The 15,526-nt window shown below is 43.1% G+C and overlaps 1 protein-coding gene and 1 pseudogene across 1 annotated transcript in view; both read left to right on the top strand.

Annotated features, from left to right (window-relative positions):
- The window catches only part of LOC110179843 (glucose-6-phosphate 1-dehydrogenase), a 58,608-nt gene that overhangs the window by 13,691 nt on the left and 29,391 nt on the right, over nt 1-15,526 (top strand). The gene's annotated exons all lie outside the window — the stretch shown is intronic.
- On the top strand, nt 8,381-9,031 carry LOC110179845 (glutathione S-transferase D2 pseudogene; annotated as a pseudogene).

Genomic DNA, 15,526 nt, shown 5'->3' with positions numbered 1-15,526 from the left:
TCTTCTAACTGGATTCGCTGCCAGTTTGTTTAGCATTTCGGAATAATGCAAATCAAATTATGTTAAACTATGCAAAGTCTGTGCGGCCTGCGTCAGGATGTTTGTACGAGGGATTTAATTTTCGTCGCTGTTGGGACTTAATTAAGTGAGCTTTAAGCACATAGCGTGGTGTAATTACTCACAATTTATAAATTTATTTATCGATTTACTCGGTAATCATATCATCAATCATGGTTGGCATTTCTTGACCCAGTTGAGTATAACAAACAATTTCCACAGATTATCCGCTGAGAGCCATAATCCAGTTGCAGCAACGCTTAAAGCCTGGTTCAAGGACGACTCTTCAATCACCTCGGATTCACCCTCCTGTCCCGGCTCTCACTCTTTTGTATCACTTTATTAATCTGCATGCTTGGCATGTGTAAAAAAGCAAACAATCGCTATCCCTTGTTAATTAATAGCCATTGCATTGAGTGTGCGAAAAAAAACTGCAAGAGGCGTGTATTTTAAAATCCCACTTTACGAGCGATGCGACGGCCAGCACATGAGAGTAATAAGCACCGAGTTCAGCGTGAAAAACAACAAGAAAAAAATCAACAAACATTACCCAGGATCCACTGGCCACAGAGGAATGCAGCAAAAAACGAGCCAAGATTTAAAGTCTGCCAGCCCATTTAAGCTTTAATAAACGGTTCGGCATTATTTATGTTCGGCATGGTTGCTGCTATAGCCTGCTGCATGCAGCTTAAATATTTTTAATTGCATTTCGCGTAATCACCGACACCTACACAGCACAGCACAGCACAAGCGCCATCAGCTGCAGTAGCAGGTCGCCATCGCCATCGTCATCGCCATTGCCTCCTCTTGAAAGCAGCAGGATCAGGAGTCGCAGGAGCAGGAGTCGCAGCCAAAGTCAGGCCAAGCGATGCGAACATTTTTCCAATAGTTAATGGCAATTTGCTGTTTTGCTATTTACGCCAATTATCCAGCGTTTCACAGCAACAACATGAAAGCCAAGTCAAGTTGTGGAAGCCACCCTCTCGGGGCAGGCGAGGACTTGCCATGGAAGCCATCACCTCCACTCTCCTCCAAACTCCACTGAGTCGTGGCAAAGTGCAAGTCGCGCTGCGGTTGCACCGAGAATGGGCCAGAGTGTGCGTGCCAGGGGCTCAGCTCAGAAAAGGAGGGATCTTTGATTGAAAATAACTACGATTTTCGTGGAGAATAAGATGTCTTAATAATGATTCTTGGTAGCCAGGGCAGATTTCAACTCAATTAAATAAGTATTTCGACTTCATATCCCCCTGACATAACTTCTCTGACCTCTGTCACTGTCCCTTGTGCAGCGATACACGAACTCTGTGTAAAATCATCATAATTGAAGCCTTCAACAAGTTTCACATACAATTACGGACACCTTTTGCTGCTGGTACGGCTGGCTGGCTGCCTGGTCCCGACGAGGACGAGGAGCAGGATGTCCTGACTTGCTCTTTGTTAACGCCTTTTGTTCTACAGCCTGCGACTGCGACACAGGCGGTTAGCAGAGCGGGAATTGGTCCTTTGTCATTTGAATGGAAAGCGGTCAATTGCATTAACGATTAACCGACGAAGAATAAAGAGAGATGCTGGCCAGGCCTGGCCTGGACTGGTCAAAATCCAAACCGAGCCCCGGAGAGGCTTCATAATTATGGCTGGCTGGTGGTAGGCAGCTCGAACAAAGCCAAAGTGTCGTTAATTATGTTCAACATTTAACTGCGGCTTACGCGTAATGAGTTCACCTTTAACCTTTGTAAATGCTATTTAGCATACAGACACACTGACATGTATTAAGCCGCAAGTACAGGCAGAGGGCACATTTATTTTAATCCACTCATAATCCTCTTGGAGTTTATGCTAATTGACAATTTGCGCCGCGTCGTTGGAAAATTCATGGCAGATTTCGACAAAGTGCAAGTCCTGCCCCTAGCCCTTCCCTCTTTGCGAGTAATCTAATTAAAGCATTCAAGTTTTGTCTAATTTGTTGCGCACAGTTAGTTCTTGTTGTGGGGCTTAGTGATTTTATTAGCATTCAACACAGAGCGCCAATTAATTCCATTAGTGGTGGTGACAAGGGCAAAGGCAAAGGCAAAGTCCTTACTTCTTCTAGGACCTTTTTGCGGTCCTGGAGGCAGAATGAAACCTGAATGGCGCCCATTGAGCGCATTTGGGTTGATCAAATCAGCAGAAATAAATTCGCCCCCCACAAATCATTCCAACTTTTTAATTGCTATAATTATTTGTGCACCTACCTTCCTACCTTTCTCCCTTCCCTCTCGATGTGATTAGCAGCCTTGGGCCTTAAAAGTTGGCAGTAGCAGAAGCGGCTTATAATAGCAAATAAAATTTCGCTTTATTTCTCCCCTAATTTATGCCATAAAATAAGGCAGACGGTCAAAGCTATTTATATGTATATGCCGCATGGGTGGGATAAGAACTTATCGTACTCACCGAGTTTAAAAATAACACAAGTCTTTTCTTTAATATAGTATATAAATTCACCATTTATGAATTTATGAAGAATTATTGCCACTTTTGATGTGGTTTTCACAAAATCCCGATTGTCTTTATTTATGTCTGTCTATTTTGGTGCAATTTATCCATTCAATAGCTGCAGTGTCTCAGCTTTTGTTATCATCTGCACACAGTATTCCCTGACTTCCATAGGAAATATTATATTTATGGCTTAAAATATTAGAGAGGGAAAACTACACATCCTCCCGCCGTTCGCCACACCTTACCGCCCCTTGTGTGTTTGCCACACTGGATTTATTACTATTTGATTGGTTTTATTTATTTACTCTGGCCACAAAATGACAACTGTTGGGTATAGAGGAGCGAGCCGGCGAATGCGTCACAATCACATGTGACAGTTTGTGACTAAATACTTTTGGTCGGACATTTGCATGAATAATTCAAAGCTGTAAGCCAAAATAAACAAGCTGCAATTATCCAGGGCTCTCTCTCTCTCTCCCTCGCTCGGCACTTTGTTTATGCAATTGTGAAATTAAATTTTGATGGTTTTCTAGCACAATTTAACGTGATCATCGCCGGACAGGTTCGGACTCCACATGTCCATAATACTTGATAAATGCCTGCCGTTAGCACAATCTCATTGCAAATGCTGTCTGACATCAATTTGTGAGATTAATTCATCCACATGCATTTTGCTGTGTATATAAACATAAGTACGCACACATCCCCTGTGTGCTACGAGTAAACAGACAACAATGCCTGTTGACATTCGTGGAGCAGAGTCGGAGGGAAGTGTGGCTACTTGGCCTCGCCGTTTATCGAACTGTGTAATTTATGGCATTTGTTGTTAATTTGTCTTGCCAATTGAGCCCCTATTTCCCCATTCTGATTCTCATTCCCATCTCCGTCGATCAAATACTTTTCGGGCAAACAAAGCCAGTGTTGGGGCAAACAGTGCGTATACTTGATGTATGGCATACAATGGTCATTCAGAGCTTACCCCTGCGTTTGCCCGCTGGCAAACCTTACGCCCATTTAACCAAGCTTTGAATTATGGCCATCAAGCGTTAACCACAGTATAAACGGCTTATACAGGTCAGCTTTTTGACTGCGTAAAATATTGAAAGGGTTTTTTTGTTGGGGTAAAATTACCGAAATTTTGAAGGAAAAGCCAAAAACAAAACAAAAATTATTTGAAAAGGTTAAGCCTGATCATTAGCCTAACGAAAAAATGATGATAAATATATATATGTGGCTTTGTGATTAATATCTTTAAAGGACTATTGCTATATTTTTTACTCTTTGGGAGGATTTTAATTAGAGATGAATGTATGGCAGTCTTACAGTATTCACTTTTATGGCTAATCAATTAAAGGTAATTTATACTTCGACTTGAATTTATAATATATATTTAACTTGTTTAATTTTGTATTCATTACTACTGTCAGTGCTTCAAGAAAAATTTCCTTTGTTCACCAAGCGAGAAATAGGATGCCAAGATGGATTCCATGTGAAAAACTTAACTCATTTAAGTTTTACTCCACCTTCGGTTAACTGGAACCCATCTCTTCTTTCAAGTTACCATTGAAATACCACACGTAATTGCATTTGAGCTTTGGCAATTGATTGGCCAGAGTTTTTCGGGGAGGCCAAAGAATATAGGGGAAATCGACTGGAAATTGATTTTCAGCTGCAGCAAAGGGAACACCTGCCTTCAAGGAATTCCCTGAAACTGACTGCAGATGAAATTTAATTTAAAAAGTATATTAGCTTAAACCTGAGCGTGTAATTAGCGAGCTGGCAGGAATGGAAACTAAAGGTAAAGGTGTGTCGGTGGGGCAAACATTCTTCAAACTTTCGTTGAACAAACACACACAGGAACACTCGGGCAGAGTTTTATTTTGTTCCGCACTTGTTCCCATCGGAGGAGTGCTCTTCGTGTTGTTCTTGCCGTGAGAGGCTGCAAAGTTGCGTATTTCCACAAAAAGGAGGAGCAGCAGCAGCGAGAGAAGAAGGCTTGGGGAAATGTTTCTGTTGCATGTTAGCAGCAGTCTTCAGCCCACATATGTGGGGGAAAATATTTATAAATATGTGTAAATAATAAGCATGTTAAATAAGCTTCGAATTTACGACGGAAATAGGAGGAGTTATAGTATGTATAAAGCTTATTTTTGTTTGATATTTATAAAGTTATATATACTATTGGGATCTGCATCTCTGGCCAATGCAAATAAGGAGAGTGCATGGTCAAATTCAATATTAATGAGCCTCAAAAGAGAAAAAATTCCCAGAAAATCGGAGCACCTAAGACCAACATGCTCTGCTTTGCTGAAACTCTTCTCGGAAAACTTTTATTGGACACTTTATATGGCAGGACATATACATTTCCATACGGACTGCTCTCCGCATATTTGGTTTTCCCAGGAAAAATATACACCTCTGCCGGGAGTACAGAAAAAAATACAAAGTTATGACCAACACGGGTCTCCTGTGCTCGGTCTCAGTTCCATATATCATATGCAAGTTGCAATTAAAACGTTGTCAATGCCGCATTTTATGTGACCATATCTGCATAGTGGCAAGAAATTTTTCAATATTTATATTCCTTTGTGTCGGCCCGCAAGCAACGAAATCCTTTCACGCTGCCAGGACCACAGCGAACATGTTACTTGGGAGACAGGACAGCCACAAATGCATCCCAGTCCCATTCCCATTCCCAGCTCCTCCCCCAGTTTACACAAATTCACACAGCTCAGTTTGCTGTTTGTGTTTGCGCTTGTTGTTGATCTTCAAGCTTGATTTTACTTTAGCACTTCCCCCTAAAAAATAGTAAAACGAAAACGAAAACCATCCGAAAAAACGCGCTTTTTATGCGAGAAGGAAGACAGTTTGGGGGCGGCACTTCAGCTGCACGCGCTCCTTATATTGTTGATATTAATGCCAGCGCCAGCGTTGAGGAGAGCTCCTGGTGGGGAGAATGCATTCCGTTCATAATTGGATGGGATTTACTAGGAACTGGTGCCCCAACAATGGTTTAACATTTGCACTTATCCCTTGAGCGGGATAAGGAAAATGCCAAATAATGTCCTCGAAGATTTAGTTGCTCCTGGATAATGTCAGCTTAGAACTTTAACCTTTTTCGAAAGACTATTAGGACTTTAAATTTAGCAGAAATATTCAACAACAGCGGGGTGTAATTGCACAACAGCAGGGCGCAAAACAATGCGAGTGACAATTTAATTAACACATTTCATAGACAACACAAAAAAATGGGCAAAGGGCGGGTATAAGGTAGAGGGAAGACTCCATTTTGTGGCAGCAACAATTGGTTTCCCTTTGGCATTTTAATTATGCATTTGTTGGCCTCACTCCTCCACTCCGGGGCTGCCATTTGTGAGATTGCATGTTTAGTTAAACAATTTAATGGCTCTCCTCTTCCTCCTCCGATATGTGCTGCAATTTATGGCCGGCCAACTATGAAGTCCATAAATTAACACGCAAACGAACGCTTAAATAACATTTTGCAGGAAAATGCTATTTTTGATGTTTCTACACTAAATAAATTATTTCTCCCCCAGAGCACTTTATTTGGGGCTCGAAATTAAATCTTTAATGGATAGCATTATGGGGATAGTATAAAAATAATTATATTGTTTAGCTGCTTGGCCTATTTTTCTCCTTGAACAGGTTTAATAGAGCGCTTAATCCGCTGCTATCCATGCCCCGGGCCCATTACATTTTATTGTCAAAAAAAGAAAAAAGTAATAAAGGAAACTATCTCAACTGTGCGAACATCTTGTAAAGCATTAGTTATCATGTTCTTTGTCGGACTATCCAAATGAAAATGTTTTCGCTTTTACTTTTGTTCAATTTTATACACTAACAATGGGTTGAACCTTATTGTTCTCGAATTGATTGAATCAATAAATTAATACTGGACTCAATTTAATTAACCTTTGAATAAATGTATAATGCTTCTTTCTTTATGAATATAAAAGTAAATTAAATATGTGCAAGCCAAGCCAACAAATGAAAAGTTTATGTACTATAAGTACATCTTTACAATTTAAAGACTCAGAGTTTCTTTTATTACTATCATATTCATAAGTGTATTTAAGACTCCAGTATCAAAAGTCAACCTTCGCTCCTTGCTTTTTTATTGATTTCACATTGTTGCTGCTGTCTGCTGATAGTTCCGACTTGTTTGTTTGTTGTTCGATGTTGTTATTATCCACTGCTAACAAGGATTGCACGTCATTTGCAGTTTTTTTACTGAGCACTGGAATGTAATGTTGAAGTTGTAACTGAACGACAGGGCTGAGCACGCCTCGAAGGGTGCAGTCGAGGCAAGGACAGCTGGCATGCAACGCGAGATGAGAAGCTCGAGGAGATCCAGTTCGTCCAATATGTCGTGGCATTCCCGGGTTGAGCTCGACTGGAAGAAGCAGCGGATATTAAACTTTGGCAACGACATGTAACCAAATACCTAGTGTCCCATGGCGGGTTGTGTCCCTCACTAATGGAAGCTCCTCTCATCTATGATTGATTACTAGCAGCCAAAAGTTATACACTCACGTTGATGTATGCTAATGCTGAGCTCCCAAGTGGCTCCCGAAAGTCACATCTCAGCTTCCTATTGACAGACAATTAGTGTGTGGGTCCGTGATTGATGAATTTTAGTTTCAGTTTCCAACTAATTGCATTACCCGACTACGCAAGAAACTGTTAATATACTTCGGCCAAGAAGCTGCGAAGGCGATGCGAAAACTTTGCATATCCATGGCACGTTCTACAATTTAATTGCAAAATTGCAGGGCGAATTAGTCGACGCGCAATCATAAAACAAACTGTCTGCCAGGAGGCAACGCCTCCTCTGAGTCCTTCTCTGGGTCCTACTTCGGTAGCCCGGATGCCGGAAATGGCAGCCAGTTGAGTCAACAATAAACGACGCTGGGATTCGCGTAAAGTTTCCCTGCAACTGCAGGAGCGGGCGTGCCGGAGGAGCTGCAACGACGACAAGGAGGACGACATCCGTTGGCAACATTTCATGGCATATTTAGTTGGCGGGCTCAGTGACTTTAATTTGCCTGGCCAGCCACCTGGGGAAACGCGAAACGCGACCCGTTGCCGGTCCGACTACGGATATATCCAGCCGGCATAGAAGGCGCATTGTTTGCAGCTTGATGTCGCTTGTTTTATGGTCTCGGCACCACCAACTTGGCAATTAGAGAGGCGAGTCTGACAAGCACATGGGGCGTATGCGCAACTTTGCAGTCAGCTACTTAAGGGCCAACCAGTGGCATTAAAGACGTCGGAGAATAATATAAGAGGACGTCAATTAAATGTAATTGTTTTTAGGGATCTTAACTATATACTTTCTTCACAACTGCTAACTTTAAAAGCATATAATTTATTATTTTTCATTCATTCGTTCGTTTAATATATAAACTTAATTCTTAAGTAAAAAGTAATAAGCTCAGAGTATATTCATGACTAATTTTTGAAGCGTAAACATAAATTTCAAAGTACAAGACCCTCTGCCCCATATCACTATCATATGGCTCACATTTTAAACTTTAGCAGGGTATTATAATTGTCAAATAATCTTAAATACAATACACCTTAATTATCTACGCTATCTATAAATGGTATGTCTACGTCTTTAAATATAAATTAGTGATTTCCTGCAGTGATTCATTGTAGAAATTCAAATGTGGTGTCTTACCATGACTAGAAAACCTTGCAGTAGACTTAACAAACCGGCAAAGATAATGCCACAAAACACTTTGCTATTTAACCGGCAAACATTTCGGGTAGCAGTCAGTATTCGGCTTTCTATTCAGCGGTTAGTACCACGAAATATAACATTATGGACTTTTACTATATGCCTGGCAGCAGTGGCTGCCGTACCGTCATCATGGTGGCCAAAGCCTTGGGATTGGAGCTCAACAAGAAGCTACTGAACACCATGGAGGGCGAACAGCTAAAACCGGAGTTCTTAAAGCTAAATCCCCAGCACACCATTCCCACGCTAGTGGACAACGGATTTGCCATCTGGGAGTCCCGAGTTATCGCCATTTATCTGGTGGAGAAGTACGGCAAGGACGACTCTCTGTTCCCCAAGAATCCCAAGGAGCAGGCACTGATCAACCAGCGTCTGTACTTTGACATGGGCACCCTATACGCTGCCTTTATAAAATACTATTACCCACTTTTCCAAACTGGAAAGACAGGATCTGACGAAGACTTTAAAAAAATTGAGACTGCCTTCGACCTGCTGGAAACCTTCCTGACGGCCCAGGACTACGTGGCCGGTGGTCAGCTCACCATTGCCGATATTGCCATACTCGCCACCGTGTCCACCTATGAGATTGTGGAGTTTGATATTGCCAAATACCCGAATGTGGCCAGGTGGTATGCCAATGCCAAGAAGGTGACCCCCGGTTGGGATGAGAACTGGGAGGGCCTGATGCAGATGAAGGCCTTCTTCGAGCCCCGCTTGGCTGCGGCAGAAAAGTAATTGATCCTCAGATTATTTATTCTATTTTAAATACATAAAGTGACTGAAGCATAAAATCCATAAAGCCCAATTTAAAACCATTTTATTAATTGTTTATTACTTTCAAATTGCCAAGACAATATAAAGTGAGGTCAATAGGGCAAACTCTAATCTCTTTTGTGTGTTCAACCGATTTGAAGGGCTTCCTTTGGAGAGCTGGATAATTGCGAAATCTTTTAAGTTTTATTACCAATCAATTTGTGTTTCGCCCCTCATAACTTGACTCTGGATGGAGCTGCCCAGGGAAATCATTCGGAGCGTATCCAATCAAGGCATCGCCCACGCTTGACAACAGTCCCAGTCATGTGTACACTGGCACCACCAGCAACGCCCCTATGGCGGCACACCCCACTCCCAGCAGCAGAATCCACAACTCACACCTTATGCCACACCCAGACCCACCGATCCCCTCTAGCTTTCATCACACTTTGTTTGCCATGTTGCCACACACTCATTTAGCGCTGAGTTTGTTTTGTAATTGCTTTCCATTGTTGGACTGAAAATTGCAAAATGTTTGCACTACACTCGCAGGATTCTCACCTCCTGCAGGAGTTGTGGAGGAGGAGAGCCACTCTGTGTGTGGGAGGAGGTGGCCCTGTCCCGGGAAACCCCCTCATTTGACTACCGGTGCGCATAATTGTAGACCTGGCAACGCTAAGCGGCAATTGTCAACGTCGTTGGTCCTGTAATTGGTTCTAATAATAAGCTCCACCTCCCACGCCCCCGCTTTATTAATAAACGCCGCGACAGCTGGCCAAAGGACAAAGGGCAAACCTTTCAAATTATGCACAAAAGGTGCTTTATTATTAATAAATTTACCTGACCGGCCTGCCTCGTCCGGCCTGTGTTCAAAATCCAAATCGCGACTGTCGATGACACTTGCCAATTGTTTTGTCGAGCCTGGTGACCGGGTCAGAGTCCAGGACGAGGCTCAGGTTCAATATCCAGCCAGGTCAGAGGGCAATGTCAAAGATTTTCCTGCCGCTTAATGGGGTTTCCGGCCACTTATTGAACGGGCACCTTGAGACCATTAATTAGTGGCCGATTGTGCGTCTCGTTGGATGTTCAAGCCAAAAACCGAAACAGTTAATGAAGTCACAAAAAGCCAACAATTTGAGGTTGAATTAAATAAAGTTATTGCTTAAGGAAATGAAAGATAAATGCAGTAGTTTAGATAAGTGATTAAAGTTAAGCCTAAATGGGAAAACCATATTAGATACTTGGTTGCAAGGGCTTAAAGCTTAAAATATATTGAAATGAATGCTTAAAGTTATTAAAATTTAAAGAGTCTTAAAGATTTTACTCAAATTCTAGAAATCAACTGGTTTATAAATATATTTAAAGCATACCTACTTCGTTAACTTAACTTGCAGTCTTTTTATAGCATGAAAAAAGAGCCTGAGAAAGCCAGCTTTTAACCTGAAAGAGGCAAAGAATAGGCTGATAGAACAAAAGAAAATCCCTGGGATCGTCCTTCATTCCCTTCACCTTTCCCAATGCGTTATCCCGCATTACGTATACGTCACGTAGCTCGATGGGTTCAAGTGAACAACTCAAGCAACCTCGAGGCAATCAGGTTCTCCCTGTCGAAGGTCATGAACGTCGTCTGCATAGGAATTGCTTGTGGGACCTGGGCCAAAGGCAAATCATATTTGAAATAATCAAAGCAAATAAATACGTCTCAGACAGGTTAGAGATTCACTGCCAAGGCACTTGGGGCTGTGTATTCTGGGACAGACCACATCAAACTCAAGGATTCGCATTAATTTCCATTCATATTCATATCGAAATTTGAATTCAGAGACAGATTTATGAGTAAACAAACAAACAATGTGGAAAGAGAGAAAGCGGGCGACAAAGCAATAAAAATTAACACATGCCCATTTCCCATTTTCCCGAGCTCATTTTCCAGCCAACCAGACAGCTTTCCCCTAACAAGATATGTTGACTCGTGTAAATAAACAATATGCGCATCATACATAAACAATAAAAGGCCCATAAATAATGCAGTTTGGCAATTAGAGGAACAAAAAGTGATGTTGAATTTCTAAAATATATATAAAAGTTAAATCGAATATGGTGTGAATGGAATTTCAATTGCCATATTCCGTGTTTGTGTAACAAAAATGCAGGAAAAACGCAGTAAAACAATTTTGAAAGCAAACAAACTGCTGCTATGCATTTCAAATGAATTTCGAAATTAAAAATCACGCAAATGCAATGGAGATTTCGTTCCCCAACCTTGGGGGAAGTTGCTAACTTTGTGAACTTTTGATGGGCCATCATTTGGGCAACTCGATAAATAGCTGCCACGTGGAGCACTTGATTCAGCTTCAGTCCTAGGTCCGTCTTGTCTGATGAAACTCTTCTTATTCCGCGTCCCATAACTCATATCTCGACGCAATCAATCTTGGCAGACTTGCTCTCTATTTGGCTGGTCATTCATTTGCATGCGACCGCCGTTTGTTTGCTCATTTATATTGGTCAACGGCACTGGCCTTGATGCTAGCTTTTCCTCTCAGTTGGCCCAAACAAATCCAGAGCCATTTGTAAACAGTGTATCAAATTTTAGCTGCAATGTTGCAGAATATTTATAAATATTTCGTGTGCGCTCGTCTCGCCAATACATCATCCATACAGCATTTCCCTACCTCGTTCGGCATTTTCCCTCGGATATATTTATAGACTGAATGACAGTTTTTTCCTCTCTCTCACCGTGGACACATGTACGCAGTTTGTTGACTTTTGATATGGGTCAAGGAAAAGCGGGAAAACTTTTTCTTTCCTTCAGAGACCGAAGACCCGAGACCTGGGCAACCGGAGACTGACTAATGTGGCATACACGTGCTGGCAATTAGTCTGCGATGGGCTGCCCAACGTGACTGGGAGCTGAGGGGGCAGCGATTAAATGGCAAAGGCGAATGAATTCGAACTTAGTGGATTAATTTGGCCCCTTTCGGAACATTTGCGTAATTAATTTGATTAAATGCTGCGTGCATTCCCCAACAGATTGTGACATAATACTCGCTTGCTCCATTGGCGTCGAAGATCACGCCCGTGAGCCATTAAGCTCATGGCACCTTTTCCCCGATTTGATGCCCTTTTGAGAGGGCTCTGTAAATATTTGACAAACGTAAACATTTACGCTCCATTCGGTCCACAAGCCAGTGACGTTGCGCATACGCCACGTGGGCCCGGGCTGCTGGCTGCCGCTCAGGAATAAAATTTATGAGCTGCAGCTTAACTTTCAGCCACACAAAAAATTCAGCTACTTAGGGTGGCCAAAAAAAAACAAGGAAAGACGAGCCACAAGAAAAACACTAACACAAGCGAGGGAAATGGCAAAATAAAAACTTCCACTGAACGCCGAGGGGAAGCCTAATTTTAGAAGCGGCAGCCACTTGAGAGCGGAGCACTTGGACTGCACACTTTTAATTTCCACGCTGCAGTCTCCTCCGGGTGTGCTTACCTCGGATACGGATAAGCTAACCCGGATGGAGCTGACCTGCCCCGAAGCGGCATCCACCTGCCAACACACACACAAACACACATACACACACACACACACCTTCCCTCCACCTGCTGCCTAGGCAACAGTTTAACCCTGCCGGCAGGGTGCAGCCTTTTATTTCTGGTATAAACCACTTCTTGACCCTTGACCGAGTGCCTTGGCCGAGCTTAATTAGTTGGCCAATAAGCCGAGTTGCATTGCCGAAAACTTTTCAAGCCGTTCTCACTGCCATTTCTATAGCGAATTAAAGCCACATTAATTGCCAAATTGTTGCCATATTGTTTATGCCAAGCCAAAAAGGAAGAAGAGAAATTATTTTTAGCTGTAGCCGAAAATATTTTAATTAATTAAGAGTATGCAGTGAAAAGAAACCCTTTTTTCAACCCCTTTTCATAGACAAAGATGAAAAATGGCCGCTAAGTAGCGCAAAGTATTTGCAATGAAATTGTAAAGAAAAAGAGAGCCAGCGCGGGCAGGGAGCCATAGATAACGTTTCAAGGATGTCTGCTCGGAACATTAGACTGGCTCTTTCTTGAATTTGTGGAATTTTAATTGGGTTGCCTGAACCGTGGACTGGACCTCGTTCTCCTGGCCCACAAGGTGGAAGAGCACAGACAGAAGAAACCCCTTGAGGAAAGGGCGTTCTGGGATATTTAATGGCTGGCCGCAGAATTGTGTGACTATTGAGGGCGGGCTTACCGCGTGGGAAATGAGAAACCCTGGTCATACTTTACTCTATATCCGAGTCTTAGGCCGGCGACTTATCGGCCCAGCCATCTAAGCCTGGCCCTGGGCTCAATCTCCACGCTCTCCTCCTCGGGAAGCTGGCAGCTGGAAGCTGGAAGCTGAAAGCTGGATGAACATGAAACGCATTTGGCAGGACAAATGGTTAGATGGACAGGCAAATGTTTGAACTTGTCCAGCCATAATTTGTGCTGCCAAAAACAAACAAACAAACAAACGAACGAACGAACCGAACTGGCAGCCGGAAAGAACTTTGACCGAAAGCAGTGAGAGATGTCTAATAAGGCGGCCTTGCCTGGGCTTTTGATTGATTAAGTGCCTGCATTTGACATGGCCCTTGATGAGGCCAAGAGTGAGCTAGCTGATGGCCGAGGCTGTTGCTGGAATAAAGTTGTAAAAATCTATAAAAGCGTGCCCCGTTCGGAGGCCTAAACACATTGTAAACATTCTCGCTTTACGAGCGCCTGCCGTGTGGACACTTTTATGCACATTACATTTATTACTAATACGCCACGTAAACACTTAAAGCCAGGCCCACACTGTGCGAGGACTGAAGAGAGCAGCGGAGCAAACAAGCGACTTCCGTGCCATCAAAATGAGCCACACCAACACCAACACCAACACCACCACCAACACCGGCACTAACAGACAGACAAACAAACAAGGCCGAAGGCAAATGGCGGCGAGTGGGTCAGCTTGTGTGTGTGTGTTTCTGTGTGTGTACAGGAAGTGGCACAAAGCCCGGCTCATAACACGGTAGCGACCGATGTCGGCTCTTTATTTAGATTATGCTCAGCTGCCGCACATTCCGGCGGGAGCATTCGCGAATGGAGCTAATGCTTAGAGGAGTCTGACATTAGTTAGGGTATTAATCGGGGTCTGGATAGTCCGCTATATATACTTTAAGATCGGGAAGAGTATCCGATTCTGTGCAACCCCTTATAATAGCCACCTGGATTTTATGTAATGATCCCCCTTCCTTGCTCACTTCGATGGATTCCTCTTTTCGGTATAACTTCAAGGCTTCACTTCTCGTTCCCTGGCTATATTTTATATTTATCCTAAATTTATATGCAGGCAATGCTCGACCGCAACGTGACACTGTCAAATGTGTCTGTCTCGGAGCCGTGTAATGTTTAATATGTGTATGTGTGTTGGTGACGGGAACAGGACCGGGACTAAGACCGGGAAAAAGCATTTCCGGGATCAGCGGTGTCTGTGTCACACACACGACAAGCCAAACCAAACCAAACCAAACCAAGCTGAGGCAGTCAAGCGGCGTTTCCGAAAAAAAAGGCAACCCATAAACTGCGACGGCGACCTGCTGGGCTCGTTATTATGCAGCAGAAAATAATAACAATTCTCGGCGACCTACTACTGGCGGAGGAGATGGTGAATAGTGGAGCGGAGGAGAGGAGGAGGAGGAGCGGGTGGACAGGTAAGGCGGTGGACTGACAAATAGCAGGTGTTGCCAAAACACAAGAAGAGCAGAGTCAACATGAAAGGATTTCAAGTTTTGCCTGGCTCTTGATACCCGCTACTTGAGTACCTCAAAGGTGTGTGTAATTTCTGAAAATTTAAGTATTTCTGGATAGTTTAAATAACTAGGAATAATTTAAGAACATTTTATTTATACTTGATGTTTATAATTTTAATAAGAAATAGTTTTTCAAGAGGCTTAAGCTTCTAGTTACGAGATATTCTTCAGTCGAAGCTCTGGAATGAGAAACTCGTCCTTGTTTTTCTTCGAAGAAAAGCGTAGCAGGCCGGAAAGAAAACTCCTTTGACGTGACGCCTGTCTAAGCAAAGTCAGTGCCGTGCAGTGAGTCCTAGTCCCTTCAGTTTACCAGCTCGTTTTGCATGCCACCCGTAACCGTAGAGGTATCCTTGCCGCATCCATACCCCTTCCCAGTCTGTCCATCTGTTTGTCCGTCTGTTGTTGGTGTGTTTGCTGAAGGCAGTACATCAGCCGGATGCAAGCAGAGCCAGGAGGAGGAGGCAGGAACAGGCTGTGCATTTTTGCCAGCACTCATCGCTCGAGGATTCTGGGATACGGATTCCCCGCATCGTCGGGGACGGTCTGGTAAATATTTGGGAAACCGAGGGAAAGTGGCCGAGGGAAATCGTTTGGGGGAATGCGCCTTCGTCGGATGCCGTATTTCCATTTCTCGGCCATTTGCTGCATGTCTAAGCTGTTGCCG

The sequence above is a fragment of the Drosophila serrata genome, unplaced genomic scaffold (genome assembly GCF_035046125.1).
Source record: "Drosophila serrata isolate PLE 108 unplaced genomic scaffold, ASM3504612v1 contig_272, whole genome shotgun sequence".
In the NCBI taxonomy this organism is placed as follows: Eukaryota; Metazoa; Arthropoda; class Insecta; order Diptera; family Drosophilidae; genus Drosophila; species Drosophila serrata.
The sequence above is the reverse complement of the archived record's forward strand: the minus strand, read 5'-3'. Positions and strand labels throughout refer to the sequence as shown.